Source organism: Capsicum annuum, chromosome 7, assembly GCF_002878395.1.
Source record: "Capsicum annuum cultivar UCD-10X-F1 chromosome 7, UCD10Xv1.1, whole genome shotgun sequence".
In the NCBI taxonomy this organism is placed as follows: Eukaryota; Viridiplantae; Streptophyta; class Magnoliopsida; order Solanales; family Solanaceae; genus Capsicum; species Capsicum annuum.
Genome location: NC_061117.1, coordinates 98,554,705 through 98,571,421, shown reverse-complemented (window position 1 = coordinate 98,571,421; position 16,717 = coordinate 98,554,705).

Below are 16,717 nucleotides of genomic sequence, written 5' to 3'. Positions count from 1 at the left end.
AGTAGGTGCCACCACTAGTAGGCCTTCAGAGACCGATAGAAAAGCTGCACCAGAACAGTTTGAGGCTCCTGATGGAGATGCAGTCGTAGGGTCAGGAACCCATGACCCCCAGGTATATTCTAACCCTTAGTTCAGATTTTCTTTTATTTTAAGTTGAGGGTGTAGAGTAAATTTTTGTTGTAAAATTTTGTAGCCGATTAGGAGAAATACTTGTACTTGAGGTAGTTGAATTGTTTTGTGATTTTTTTACACCTCTTCATGTGGTCTACTCCTTTAACTGTGTGATTTACATTCAATTATGACCACTGTGTATCTTCGTAAGGCAATAGTTCTAGTAACATAATAATCATTGTTAAACAGCTGCATAAAATAAATGAGTCATAACTTGTGATATACGTGTGTGCCATGTGTGTGTGAGAAACTAGTTTGTTCCCTTTGTATGTTAAATCCATAACTTCCCCGATTAGTCTTACCTAGGTTAAGGATAGGAGTTAGGAAAGGATCATAGGCCGTTTTGATATTAGCTCACTTTAGCCTAAATGACCTTCCCTATGTGTATAATAATATCCCTTGATCCCTATTTTGAGCCTAATTAGACTATTTCTTTGTATGACACCTGTCATCTTCCCATTTAGATCACAATGAACCTATTTTAGCCCTGGTCCTCCTTGGACACTGTGCACCTTGACTTAGACAAACAGCCTAAGTTAAGGGTGGTTATTATAGAGGTGCGTGATATTGAATGAGTATGAAGAAAGGTAGCATAAAGGAAAAGAATAAAAAAGTAGGTGCAGAGAAAAAGAGCAAGAAAAAGAAAAATTGTGAAAAGTATTAAGTAAATGAGAAAAGACTGCACCATCCTAAATAAGTGTGATCAAGAAAATAGAAGAGCAGAAAAGGATAATGAGTGAAACCCCAAAACGCTATTGTAGTGTCAAGGCGTCTTAGTCACTTTAAATACCATCGAGTATCATACCAGCCTCTAGCCTACATTATAAGCCTAAGAGAAGTCCTTAGTGATCCTAGCTGACCAATCTAAAGATCTGGGTAATGAATATAAGGGCAAGCCTATGGTACTTGGAATACTCCGTTTAATAATAAGTGTTGTAACAAAGTTGGTTAACCTGAGGTAAAATCTGGGCAGTGAATATCAATTTCCTAAGTCTGAGAGGATTAGGTAATTAAAAACTTATGTAGGTCGAGAGACATTTAACCGTAACTTCGATAAAGATAACTTGTTGTCCTACCTACCGTGAGAATCCTGAACCACTAGTAGTATCAGTCAAGTACCAAAATCCCTAGTGAACATAATTTTGGTTTTTCATAAACTCTTGATTGCGAACACTGAAACTAACGTAAATAAAAATTTCTTGTTAAACTAAAAACCCCCATTTATGGAAACATCTAACTATCAGTTGATTAATTTACAAATGACTTACGTTCACACCATATTCCTTGTGGGATTCGACCCCAACCTAGTAGGGTTTTATATTGACAATGATCGCTTACATTCTCATTGAGAGGTATAGTTTGAGCATTATCACCCATTCAGGCAGATCCCCTGCATGAGCATGTTTCCCATGCAGAATTCAGGACTACATTCACTACTCTTTCTAATTTAGTTACAACTCAGAATGAATAGGCAATTTCTATTCTGACCAACCCAGTGGCCAATATTACTGCAACCAGGATTTGAGACTTCACCCAAATGAATTTTCTTTTATTCTCAGGTTCTAAGTTTGAAGAGGATCCACATGAGTTCCTTGATAAGGTTTAGAAAGTCACAGATATCGAGGGAGTAACTTCCAGTGAGAGTGCCAAGTGAGCCGCCTATCAGCTACAAGATGTCTCCTATACATGCTTTAAGCAATGGAAGGTAGACAGTGGTTTAGATATGAAGCCCATAGAGTGGGAAGAGTTTGGTACTGCCTTCCTAGATAGATTCTTTCCCGTAGAGATAAAAAAAGCCAAATTGTTAGATTTCATCAAAATCAGGTAAGGTAGAAAGAGTATAAAAGTTTATTCCATCAAGTTCACCCAGTTAGCTAGGTATGCTCCCCCCCCTCCATGTAGTAGCAAATAGTAGATCCAAAATGATCAAGTTTGTTTCTGGAGTATGAGGTAAAGTGGTTAAGGAATTAGGACTGTGATGTTTACTAAGGAGATGGACATATCTAGGCTTATGGTCCATGCTCAACATATTAAGGAGAAGAATCTCAAGAAGAAGGAGAGAGAAAATAAGAGAGCCAGAATAGGTAGCTATAGTTTTGCGCAGGCAAGGTCAGAGGGTGTAACCGTTCTCAGTATAGCCAGAAGTTTTTAGTTCCAGCTCTTTCCTCAGTAGGTGCTCTAGTTCCTAAGTTCATAAATAGTAACAAAGATATGGAACTAGGCTCTAAGTATCAGGTTAGTATCAGCAGCGCCGGAGCCCATCCTCTTTGTCAGACTGGTGGCAAGCAGTATAAGGGTATATGTAAAGCCAGTAGTGATGTGTATTTTGGATGTGGTGAGTTGGGTCACAGAGTTCGAGACTTTCCTAAGCTCAGTCTATGAAGTCAACACAGTCATCCTTCAGCTCAGTCCAATTACCCAAATCAGCAGGGTGCCACTTCCAGTTCCACTAGTGCATAACGCTCAAATAGACTCTAAGCACTTCAGTCTGTACAGGACTAAGAAATTTCTCCTAATATAGTCACTGATATGTTACAAATCTACTATTTATGTGTTTATGTCTCATAAGATCTGAGAACTTCTATGTATTTTGTAACTCCTTGCATAACAGTCGAACTTTAAGGTCAGACCAAATATTAACAGGACCTTTCTCAGTCTCCACCCAATGGGTCAGTCTATTATAGCCTCTTAGGTATACAGGAACTATCTGGTTATGATATCTCAGAAATACCAGGCCTTCAGATTCTAGTAGTACTACTAGTATATATAGGAAATCAATAAACAAAGATGATTCCCGACCCATCCCTATCTCAGTGCAAAGTTTTGTACTACAGTCATCATGATACTTACGTATGTTTTATGTCTAAGTTCCATTAATATAGCTTATATTCATGCACTTTCCATTGAATCATGTGCGTTTCTAGTTCTTAGTATGAGGAGTTCCCATTTACTCAGTATTACGAATCATGTTCCATGAGTACAGGAACCTTGGTCTCAAGTTATACAACTTATGAATCATGCACTCATGTAATTCTTTACAATATGCTCAGCCCACATGATTCATGTTTCACTCTTAGTGATTAGCGAAACTCAGACTATGTCATATATACCCTCAGTTTAGATCCCTTGATGAACCTATGGTGTTGATGCTCTATCCCTCTGGCCTCAGTTACAACATTAGTTTAGTAATCAATATTTAGTAAAGGACTATGATTGTCCTACAGGACCATGGCTTTCATTTATCAGTTACTTAGCCATCAGAATTTAGTACTTCAGTACCAATCTAAACCTTAATTATCATAAACCAACATTCAGTCTTAGTTACAGTCTCAGTTATAGTTACAGTTTCAATTACCATCTTAGCTACAATCTCAGTGCTTGTCCTAGTCGAGTAGTCAGATCAGAAACTCAGTTAAGTTTTAGGATTTCCCAACCATAGCATATAGCTATCAGTTACTCAATTATTAATATTTCAGTACCTCAATTTACAAAATATTTCAGAACCACGTTATATGCATGGTCTTGCATTTAGTACCTCATGTTACCCAGTTAGTCAATACGTTCTATGCATGATAGTTTACATTTTCAGTCCAGTTATTCAGACTAAGTATAGTTCAGTCTTACCGACCCAGTATTCCGTTATCAATCATTTAATTAATCAGATGAGTAGTATATTTATACATTTTTTCTTAACACCCAGGTGAATATTTTTAGTAGTCTCAATTGATGTGTCATGCTAAGGCAGAGAGTATAGTTAAAAGAGTAATTGAGGGGTATGTCTAAGATTGAAAATTTTAGATACAGTATATAAGGCTTAGTCACCCTACCCTAGATGAGGATGTGTGGGCCTCGCCTCATATTACAAAATCTTAGCCAGGATGATATTTTCATATTCAGCTATTGTATTCAGACCGTGCCAAGTTTTCCTTCCTCCCTAAGGCCACTAAAACTCTATAAAAGAGTGTTAGGGGAAAATCTCTAGTTGACAATAAGTTTTCAGAATGAGTTAGTCCGTACAGACCATAACCTAGCTTAGCTATCATACGGATAAGTTTGTATGGTTTCCCATCTTTCCATCTATTTGCATTATCAGAAATCTCATGAATGGGTTTACACATGATAAGATGGAGCAACCAAGTTCCAGATCCCAGATATGCACTCACGATTCAGTTTGTTGGTGCCTAGTGCATCGTTCCAGTCCTTCCTTAGTAGCTCAACTAAGTCAGTAGCTATTAGTGGACAAATTGTACCAAGGGGGTGATACACTATAATCCCCCAAAGTTATATGACTCAAAACATGCCATTCCCTCTTCATGTAACGAATCTAGTCTATGGCAAGGGTTACTCATAGGTTAACCCTAAAATTGAAATATTAGCCATAAGACAAGTATTCATAGACTCAGTGCAGTTCATGATGTTTAGTGCATGTGTAAAGTTTCAATCTCAAATATGTTCTCTTGTTTCCGCTCATACATGTTTAGTAAATGATCTTAGGTTCATCCATATTTTCATAGTAAGGTAACAGTCTTTCTTGAACTCATTCAGTTTCATGTCCAGATTTCTATTATAAACTTGGTATCAATTACCATTACATATTTGGTCATCGATTCATCTATTAGTTCCTTCATGTATTCATGCATCAGATATGCACATTCAACTTGATAAATTGAGCTTATCGGTAATCCCAGTCATGTATTCGTGAGTCAGTTATTCATGCATCAGATATGCATGTTCAACTTAATAAACTCAGCTTAACAGTTATATCAGTCATGAAATTATGTTTCAGTTGTTCATGCTCAGTATGTACTTTATCTTATCTTTTCCCCCATCTCAGTTAGTCTAATTCGAGGATGAATGTTCCCAAGGGGAGATATTTTAAGAACCCGCAAAATTCCTTTCTTAATTCAGTCCTTTAAGCATGTCAAGGGGGTTCCAAACTTAGAAAATTCTAGCTAAGTTTCCAAACTTCGTTTATTTTAGCCTTTTAAAGTTGGCAATCTCATTTCATGATCTTAATGTCCCCTAATGGTCTATATTTTTCTTAATTCATGATCAAGAAGGTCAATAGGTGTTCCCTGACAAGTTTTTGATTTTTTGGACCTCGTTTAGACCATGTTTGGAATCCCAAATCAGTGGACCAATGTGATCTTAGAGCGGCACGGAGCCCATCGTGTTGGTTAATATTGACCCCAGTTGATATTATCAAATTCCAGAGACACACCACGATCTTGGTACGATGCTTTGAATATCGCATCGAAGCCATTGACGCGCTGGTTGGCAAATGTGTCAGTGCCCAGTTTCAGTCATTAAATAACAGCGTCCTTGAGAGTAATTAGGTCTTTTTCCTCCGACCTTCATCCCTTTTAACATAAAATTTAGCCCTATTTTGGCTAAATACATTCATTATTTCACAATTTATTAAGAAACAGAAAACCTGGGAGACTAATTTCAAATCAAGACCTCAAGAATTCCTCCATTGAACTTCAAGAAATTTCTATCCAAGGTATGTAAAGTATTCATTCAAGGACCCTTTTTCACCCTTGAAGCTCAAGAAACCCTTTTCAAAATATGAATTTTTAATTCCATGTTGTGAGTTTGATTGTACACATGTTAATGTTGTGATATGATTTCCAAGATTGAATCTTTATTGATTTTTATGACTTTATGTTAGTATGTGGATTGAAATCCTTAAATTTTTAAGTACTTGATATAGCCATGATGCGTTAGTTGTTGATTTATGCCCTAGAAAATGTTATACCTTCCATGTGTTTGTTAAAATACCTAAGTGAATAAGAATTGTGAACTATGACCTATTTGTGATCTATATGATGAACTCATGATGTACCCACATGTTCAAAATGACTTTCATGCTAAAGTTGTGTCTTGTAATGATTTGGTAGAGTGCTCATAAGTATTGATTTGTGAAACCATGATATGTTAGCATGCGTTCCTGTTCATGTGTAAGCTTATGACATGCAAATATTTCAAGAAATTCCTCAATGATTGTATTATGAATTGTTGACTATCGTCATATGTTCAAGAAGTGTCATATCCCATTAATTTTCATGCTATGGAGTCCTGGGGTACTTAATAAATTAAAATATATCTGTGTGCCTAGAGCCTGTGTCATTTTTCAAGATAACCTTAGCCAAGTCATGATCAGTAGCACTCTCAGTCAAGATTTAGAACTTAGTCAGTTACTTGACTCAGGAAAACTCAGTAGATCTAGCATCAGTTCAGTCCTCAGTAAATTCAGTAAATTTATAGAACTCAGTAGTATTCTGTTAGTCAAATGAACTCAGTAAAATCAGTACAGTTAAACAGTACAATAGTAACAAGGTGTACCCAGGGATGAAGGCTCACTTGTCTGTCAGTAGAGGGTGTGATCCTTAGAAGCAATCCTTGCATTCTAGAACTACGTAGCCAGCATAGGTAAGAATATATCCCTATAAGTCTATGGTTAGTACATCTTATGTGAGTTCTCCTACCAGCGAGGGGTTGACAAAAGACCTCTCTGTCTGCTGAGGGTTAACTCATAGCTTGTCTTTACCCATGGCACGGTATTGATACCCTTCCAACTAAGGTCCCAGGTTAGACCCCACCATTTCAGTTATGAGGCATATCGGTTAGATGATTACCTCCTACAGTCTCAGTCTCAATCTTCAATAAGGAACTCAGATAGTTCTTCAGAGTTTAGGACTATTAGAGACAGTCACTCAGCTCAGTACGGAACTCAGCTAGTTCCATTAGAAACAGTCATTTAGTTAACAGTACATCAGTTATCAATAATCCATGTTATCAGTAAACTTAGTATAGTTCCATAGATTCAGAACTATCAGATACAGTCGTTCAGTTACCAGTTACACAGTATTCGTAGACTTAAAAATCTGTCAATCAGTATTCAAATTCAATATTCAACATTCTCTTGAGCTATGGTGTTTTATACCATAGGTTTGGACGCTCAGATTCCAATCACACTTAGCAGTTTAGATTTTAGAAGTCAAAGTCAGTGGTAAATCCTCATTATTCGAGGACGTAATTAATTCATTATTTCAGTGCTTCAGTACTTAGCTTGTTTTCAATGGTTGGAGTTAGTTTGGGACATGTCACATCAATTCCTTATTCAGATAGTTTAGAGGTTTTCAGACTAGAGTATTTTAGATAGTTATTTCAGTTTTGGTATTGTTATACTGTATCATCAATTATGTTTCAGTTTTGCACCTTATGGCAATTTCAGCCTATTATTCTGCATATTTCAGTATTATTTTATAGTTATTATAACAGGTACTAGTCATGGGTTAGCTTGTGGTCTTTTGGGATTATGAGCACTGTATAGCATCTGGAGTACCAGGCTCAGGGCATTACAGTGCATGAAATACCATAGGCATGCCCTTATTTTTGTTGCCTTAGTTTTTCAAGCAATTGGACTTGGATAACTATAGCACTTTTCTCATCTTGCCATGTGGGACTGGTGGTAGGTATGGTACATATAGGTAATAGTGACTTAACCCTCCTTGACACTACACTTGTAGTTTTGGATACACTGCTTACCCATGCTCATTTTATTCTCCCTTACTCTATGTTGTTTATTTTTAGATTGGGTGTGACTTTTCATCAAACTTTTTATTTATTTATTCATTTATTTACTTTTTCTCTCTTTTATCTATTTTTTTGTTTTTTTCCCACACCCAACCTACCTTTTTTCTTTTCTCAACTTTTTATTTATTCCCATATCTAACTACACACCCTTATGATAGATGCCCTTAACTTAGGTGGATTACTTGAGTTGAGATGCACAGTATCCAAAGAGGGACCAGGGACAAAATAGGTTCATTATAATCAAAATAGGAAGGGGAATAGGTTAATACAAAAAATAGGTAACTTTAGGCTAAATTTAGTGTTAAAGGATACGTATTTTTATTTGCCCAGTCGTTTAGGCAAAAAGTGATATTTTTTAAGAATAGACTATGATCATGTCCAAACCAACTATCCTACAACCTAGGCAAGACAATTCGAGAATGTTTTGGATTGAACAAACAAAGTGAACTATGTAAACACCTCCCACTTACGTAGTACAGGGTTACATCATCAAGTACTACCTATCTAATTCATGCAACACAAAGCTATGATTATCCTTCCCCTAATACTAATGTCATAACAAGATCTAAAAATGGTCATATCTTATATTGATGACGTCTAAACAATACCTCCTTTTAGATGATGATACGATCGCTATCAAGATATAGTAACACAACTGTAGTTGGGGTCGAATCCCAAGGGAGTAAGTGGAATTACAATTACCAACAGTTGTAGTCTACGGGCAGTATAGGAAAGTAAATAGGGGGATTTGTTTGTAGTAATCTCCAGCAAGTAATTATATTAACTTTTTTTGGAATCAATTCTAGGTTAACACTAGGATTGTGTTCCCCCTGGCTTCTCAAATATGTAGTCTTATCATACTATATTGAACACACCCAATAACTGGCATGCAGAATTGATAAGTTATGTACCTTCGACACTCTATTGGATGAGTATAAGGATTTTACCCTCTACCTTTTAAGTCTAAGGATGTCGTATTACTAACCCGTATCTTGATCCCAATTAACTATCACCTTTTGATTCTCTAGTTATTAGATGAATTCTAACCATCTTTCTTAGATATTATCTAGTAGTGTGGATCGATAGTTAATCCTCAAATTACTATTATTAATATATTTTCCTAGTTACTACTCCTCTTTTGGAGTAAGTAACAATATCTAGGCGAGAACCTAACATTTCCAACCACTAAGACAATTATAATATTAAAAATAATGTAATGCATGCCATGGTTATCGGTTCTGTTCAACATTCACACTTCCCTTACTTTCCCAATCTACCATAGTTTGCATAACCCTAGCAATGGGTTTTTAGCCGCTCATTCTTGTGAAGAAAGAAATGATATTCATAACTAAAAGCTTAGATGAAATCACAATGATAAGATGAATAAAAACCTAAAATCGTAACTTTATTAATCAACTAGTGTTAATACAAGGGAATCCAAAAATCAAAGATGGATCTTAGAATCAAAATATGTTTTTGTGAATCAAAAGTCTATAAATCCTACCAAAAAGTACATAAAGGATATTTATAGTACATGAGAAAACCATAAAAATAAAGCCCGGACAAACTAGGAGAAAATAGTGTTGGTGGTAAACACCTATGGTTTGGTCACGGTCGAAGGTTGTACTTGTGGTCTGGCTCCAAGCGCAAGTATGGACCTAGCTACAAGATGGGAAAAAATCCAGCAAGTCAGCTCTTAGGATTTTGGACTTCTGTCACCTACTTTGTCCACGTGTGATTCATAGGTCCTACTTACGATCGATTGGTTAACTTAGTAAGTTCAAAGAGTCATTTTTCAATGCTTCTTTGATTCTCAAACATGCTTTGTTTACATCAAGATGAAAAACATCCTGATGATCCATAATACTCCAAAAAGTAGCCAGAACACCTTTTTCACAAACTTAACATCTAAAACATGGTTTTATGCAAACCATACCCAAAATGGAAGATATATAACAAAAAACCTCAAAAACTTGCATATTTTCCTAGTGTTAAGCATTGAAATTGCTATATTTCTATAGCACATCACATATCTTGACAATACACAGTTTACAACAAAAAATAAGAGGTGTATCATTTATACATCATAAATATAAACATTTGACTGCACCAAGGTTCCTTATATTTCTCCTAATCAACACAACAAGCTTAAGAAACACATAATAAAAGACAATATACTAGACATGTCAACTTTAACATGATAGCACACTTTTTAAAAAAGAAACATGGCAATAAAAACCCCAAGTGGGGGTACACCACCACTCCTAACTAAAATCAGATGCACTATCCTCAGTGCATAACTAAAAAGAAGTAAAATATAGTGGTGGAAAGATACACGTAATGCTCTAGGTAGTCGATGTAGACTCTCCACAAGGTGGCATGTTAGGAGTAGCATTAGGCTCTGTTCTAGGAGATGGTGGTAGCTGACTAGAATGGCTCCCAACTCATGTTATTTGCACTCACTCTGGTCAATGTGAAAGTGGATAATTTACTTTTTGGTTACCATCTTCAAGTCCCGCTTGAGCACATCAAAACTGCTACTTTTCTTAGTGGGCTCTCATGCTATTCTTTCCCTTACATGAGGGCTCATTATAATAAGCAATTAAATAAAATAACAATGCTTGTGATATATTAAATGACTATGGGATGGGTGATATAATTGGGGGGATAACAAGAGTATGGCTTTTGGTTCATACATGAACCTTAAACCTCAATGTGGCCACCTCCTCTCGCAGACTCGATAAATTAGAAACCTAAACTTCATGAAGTCTCTCCCTTATTTAGATCTCTAATCTATTGATCCTCCAATGTAGCTCTTTGATAAATCACTTAATTGAAATGATTATATAACTCCCTTAGTGATATGGTACTATAGATATAGAATGTATATTTGAAGTACTTGTGAACCCCTCACTACCTATAGGAGTAAAACCCTCTTCCTACTGACTACTTGTCTTATACTCACCACCCAATGCTGGCCTATCAACCAACTCGATCGACTCCAAGGTCAAGTCAAGTAAGGCCACCAAAGATAAAGTAGAAATTTTTGCCTCTTTATGTTCAATCTAGTTTGTGTCAGCTTTACTCAACCACATGTCAACTATTCAGGTCATCACAATCAAATAATCAATATTTGGTAATTATGCAACTCTTATTTAATCAGACAACCGTTAAATAAAATCTGAGAATGGTATATTAGTAATCTATCTGAAGCCCATCTTATGGATCTCATGTAGAATGTATTAGGCAAAGTTTATATCATATCCATTAATAATGTTGGCCATAAACACAGCATAATCCAGTGTAAGTGAATTATGTGCTCCCATCGGACACAACATATGCCTCACTATAGACCACCAAAACTTTCCTACATAGTGTATGGTAGTCTTTTTAATATTAGCCTTCCCCTCGACCTAAGGGAATCAACACCGTGCCAAGCAATTTAATGTGCAACCCAACCTAACAAATATAACCTCTGCTCTAGATCTTTCATCTATATCTAATTATTTATATTCCTCATCTTGTAATCAAACACTGCAGTATTCGATGGCATCTCCTCCAAGTCTAAATAGAAATCTCTAAATCATCTACTTGTATAAGTAAACTTAAGTACCTCTAACCAGAGTATGGTCCAATGAAGTTTGTTCTTGAGCTCTCTGCCCCGCAGGTGTAATTAGTTCTACTGTGTGGCATATGAAGGATAAAATTCACAAGCTAACTCTAGACTATAATATCCTGAAGTAAAACCTATCCATTAAAGTTTGTATTTGTCAAATATGGTCTAAATATGAGGGATCCCTATCAAGTCAATTATCCTAATACAGGATTACCGAACTATGTTCTATCTAAACTAGCCTTACTTTCGGTATCTCGATCACAAATTTCCTTCATTTCCTGTACTAACAATCTTTGATTTTCTAAAGTTTCATGCATAGTAAAGGTGTGTGTAGAACCTTATAGCTCTCCTATAGAATTTGATATTGTAGCACCCTCACTATCCTCTGAGAACTTGGTTCCCTTCTTAAATTGGGGAGCATTTTTATCTCTCTTTCTACTACCTAAATCAGTTAATTATATCCCTCCTTAGACTTGGGAATAGATGTGTCCTTCTCACTATCTATAGAATAATATATGTCCTCCCCCTCATTATACTAAGAAAATAAAAGGAATAAGTTGGTGATATCTGATAATTCTTCATTAGAGATTTTGTCCATGTAATGGGAGCTGGTGGATCTTTTGGACTAAGTTAAGGTCTAGCTTGTGGCGCAGTCTGTATATATCCTTGGCTGCGAAATCCCTCTGATTATGACATGGTGTTTAGTAAGGATTAAATAATGCATCATAAACTGGGTACTCCTCTATATACCTACCCTACTCAAAAGACTCATCTCAAAGTCTAAATATGTGTAATCGGCTAAAGCCTTTTTGTTGGTGGCACCTTTTTTTAGTGTTCCCTTTGGCAGCATGGTACTGGTGTAGTGGATCATTAGTAATAAATTTATATTACTTGGCTAACCATTTAAGAATAATTAAAAATGTTAGGTCCTATTCACGAGTCTAATCCACGACTTATGGATTGTGCTTATGAACTGAGGTTTTAGTTTACGATTCCTATCCATGACTCATGGACTTAGTTCATAAATCATGATTCTATCTCATAAAAGTTAAATAGGACTTCTAATATGAACAATATCATGTCTATTTCCCATAATTCCAATCTATGACTCATGAAAGCAATATCACCATTAAGTCTGGAATGTCAAATTTGGGTTAGTAGAGGGATTGGCTTGGTTTCATGCCTTTTAGATCCCATTTCAATCCTTGATTTTAAAATAATGTTTAATACCCCAAGTTTTTCAACTCTAGACTCATAACCCAATAGGCCATTAAATTAAATTTCCAGCGCCACCATTCTCACCTTAATCCGGTATCATGGAATGAAGTTGTGGCATTTTATATAAGGCACTATCAAAGTGCCAGTCGTAACGGCTTAGACAACGACACTTTAACAAACATAATGTGTTATGTCCTAGACTTATTACCTTGATAGGAAATGATCAAGATATTTATCTTGTTGAAAATGAACCTACCTTGCGACTTATTATCAGTGATAATAAGTTGTTTGGTGAACCCATTGTCACAATAGAAGAAAACAAAGAAATTTAGTCCTTGAACATAACTCCTCCAAAAACTCATTATCAGGCCTAATGAGCCATTATGAGTGAAGTCTTTTCCATAAAAATGAAGGCCTAATACTCAGGTCCTCAGGTTAGAACCCAAGGCAATGACTTGTGACCTGACATAACAAGTCATTACCCGAGCCATAATGACTATTTCTAAAAAATTCCTGCACATTTTGAAAATGGCTATTTGGTGTTTATCCACACTTTTAACTCCTAACCTATGTTGTATAGGGTTCCTCAAGGGTAGTATATAGGCCAAAAATTCCCTAAATTCACCATTTAAACTCAAAATCAATGCATAATAGGAAAATAAATAATTCTCTCATCTCTCAAAAGCAAGCCAGGATTTCTCAATCTCAAGTTCAATTAAAAGGATTTCTCTATGGATTTCACTTCAATTATGTGGGATTTTATCATTAGGATCCTTTCACCCAGTGAGTCCCAAATACTTTTTAATTATCATGTTCAACTTCCCTCCTAAGATTTGGGTTATAGATAAAATATGAGTTTGTTAATCTCCTTAAGTTTATGATTGTAAATAAACCATGAGTATGTGTTACCTATAAGAGTGTCATGTTGCCTTAGCTAAGATCATTAATTTCCCCTATTATTGATCAATCATTGAGTTTATGCTTGAATTATTTAAATCCTTATTAAGCTCAGCCTTTAATATCATTTAGTTACATTAGTCATTATTGGTGGGTTATGTATACACTATACCTAGATATTCAAGCATATATCAATTTATATGTCTATCCAATAGGAATGCTTTTAGAATGTATTTATGACTAGCTGTATAGTTATCATTGTCATTCAATTGGAAGTCATACATAACACTGATTGAACGCAGAGATGATGATTTCCCCATTATTTAAGAAAAGACCATTTATAACAGTCCCTAAGTTTTAGAACTATAGCGCCACATTTGTTACATGGGGTCCCCTATTAGTTGAGGTGTGACACCCTAGTCCTTTGGGACATCAGATTTGTAGATCAATGCCATGCAGAATTAGTACCTTTTGTATGGTACTAACCCTCTTTCAACTGGGATTATAGAATGGAACGTTATTTTTTTAGATTGGGGTATGTCTTTTATTGTTAGCTCCCACAGTCCTCAGTTCATATTTCAATTTATGTTCCATTTAGTTTTGCTTGACCGAGTATTCAGTTATTCAATTTTATCTAGTATATGACATACATGGTCTTGCATTCAATTTATAGATTCATGCATTTATGTTTAGCTCATACAAGTTAGTTTTCCATCCCGCATATTCAGTACATATTAAGTGTAGATCACAGGTTTTATTTGCTATGATGTCGCATAATATAGGTTTGGATGCTCAATACCTGGATCACACATAGCTTGTATTCATACCATCAGTTTCACTATTCGTGAGTCCTTATCATTTAAGGACTAGCTATCAGTTATTCATACTTTTAGTTTACTTTTATTTTAGTCAGTTAGGGTTAATTGGGGGCTTATCACAACAACTCATAATGAGTTATGGGCTTTTAGACAGTCAGTCATATTTTTACTTTGTTGAGTATATCAGATAGTATTAGCATTGATTCCAATACTATTTACTATTAGTTTGTTTTAGTTTAGCTTCTTTCTAGTATTTTATTTTCCTTAGTATCTTAATGCATGCTAGGACATGGGTTAGCTTGGGTCACTTGTAGCTCTAAGCGTCGTATTACAACTATGAGGTAGTCTTAAGTTGTGATAAATTGCGTATCAATGCAATAGGTTTAAATTGTCCTTGGGTGTCTAAATAGCGTGTCAAGTAGAGCATTGTTCATGGGTATAAAATGTGTTATACTTATGGGTGAGAGGCTATGATAGATTCTAGGAAAGTCTCACTTCTTTCATGATTTATGTCATGCGATAGAGTATGAACTCTATTAAAATTCTTCTCCTAACTGGTCTTAATCCATTTATAGAAAATTCATCCTAAGAGAACCAACGCAAGAAGAAATAGGAACCAACAAGCCCTACTTCTATTTCCTGAAGACCCTCTAGATAAGCAGGTCTCTCATGCTGAATTCAAGGTTGCTTTCATAGTATTAGCCAAATCAATGACTTCTTAGAATAATCAGAAGGTTTTTGCACCAGCTAACCCAGTAACAAATATGGTGGAAACTAGAATCTAAGAATTCATTCGAATGAATCCTCTTGTGTTCTTTAGGTCTAAGTTTGAAGATGTTTCACAAGAGTTCTTAGATAATATTCAAAAAGTGATGGAGATCATGGTTTTCACTTCAAGTGTGAGTACTGATCCAGATGCCTACCAACTACAAGGAGTGGCTCATGCTTGGTTTAATTAGTTGAAGGAGGATAGAGGTACAAATACAGGGCTTGTAGAGTGGGATGAGTTCATTACTGCATTTCTAGATAGGTTGTTCTCACTTAAGTTAAGGGAAGACAAATTCCAAGAGTTTACCTATCTAAAGTAGGGAAGTATAAGTGTGAAGGGATTATTTGCTCAAGTTTACTTAATTGGCGAGGTGTGCTACGACCATGGTGGCTCATTCTATGGCCCAAATGAGTAAGTTTATTTATGGCATTTCTGAGGACGTGCTCAATGAGTGTAGGAAAGTGATGTTTGTTAAGGATATGTAGATATCAATATTTATTGTCCATGATTAATAGATTGATGAGGAGAAGAACAAAGAGAAAGAAAGGGAGAATAAGTGGTTTAGAACTGGTAGCTTTAATTTCTCTCTGTAGAGGTCCATTCTCCATTCAGCTAGAAATATATAGTTCCAACCCCATCTTCTGCTAGTTATCTAGTGCATATGTTAAGATAGGATATGCAAGATAGAGAGCCAGGCTCTAAATCCCAAGGTAGCATAAATAATCGATGCACTAACCCAGTTTGCAAGAGATACGGTAAGAACCATAAGAGCAAGTGTATGGCTGGTAGCAATGCTTTTTATGGGTGTGGAAACATAGACAACAAAATAAGGGATTACCCAGCGGTTACGCAGAGAGGTAGAAATGATTATCAGTTGGGTCAGACTTACTCTTTAACATTTCTAGTGAGTCACCCAAATCACTGAGGTGCCACTTCTACTCTAACTAGTGAAAAATATCAGCATAGGATTTACGCCCTTCAGAATAAATAGGATTAAGAGGGTTCTTCTAATTTAGTTACTGGTATATTACAAGTCTTTCATGTTTATGTGTATGCATTATTAGATCCCAAAGCCACACTCTCTTCATGACTCCCTATATAGTAGTAGAATTTGGTGTCATTTCCAAAATTCCCACAAAACCCTTCTTAGTTTCTACTCTAGTCGGTATCTCAATCATAGCCAAATAGGTATATAGAAAACTTCCCAGTCACAGTATCCCAAAAATTCACTTTAGTCAATCCCGTAGAGTTCGACATGACCGATTTTAATGTTATTCTTGTCATAGATTGGCTCCACTCTTGCTATTTCTCTGTTAACTATAGAAACTTAGTAGTGTATTTCTAGTTTCCCAGTGACCCAATCATAAAATAAAAGGGAAGTACCTCAGCACCCATAGGTCAGATTTTCTCTTTCCTTAATGCAAAAAGGATGATTTCCAAGGGGTGTATCTTCCATCTCGTGTGAGTCAAAAACTATAGTTTTGAAATACCATGTCAAGAGTCTGTTCTAGTAATGAATGAGTTTCTATAAATATTTCCTAAAGATCTTCTCGGAGTTCCTCTAAGAGGGAAATTAACTTCAGAAAAGATCTCCTTCTAGATACCCAACCCATCTTAATTCTACCTTAG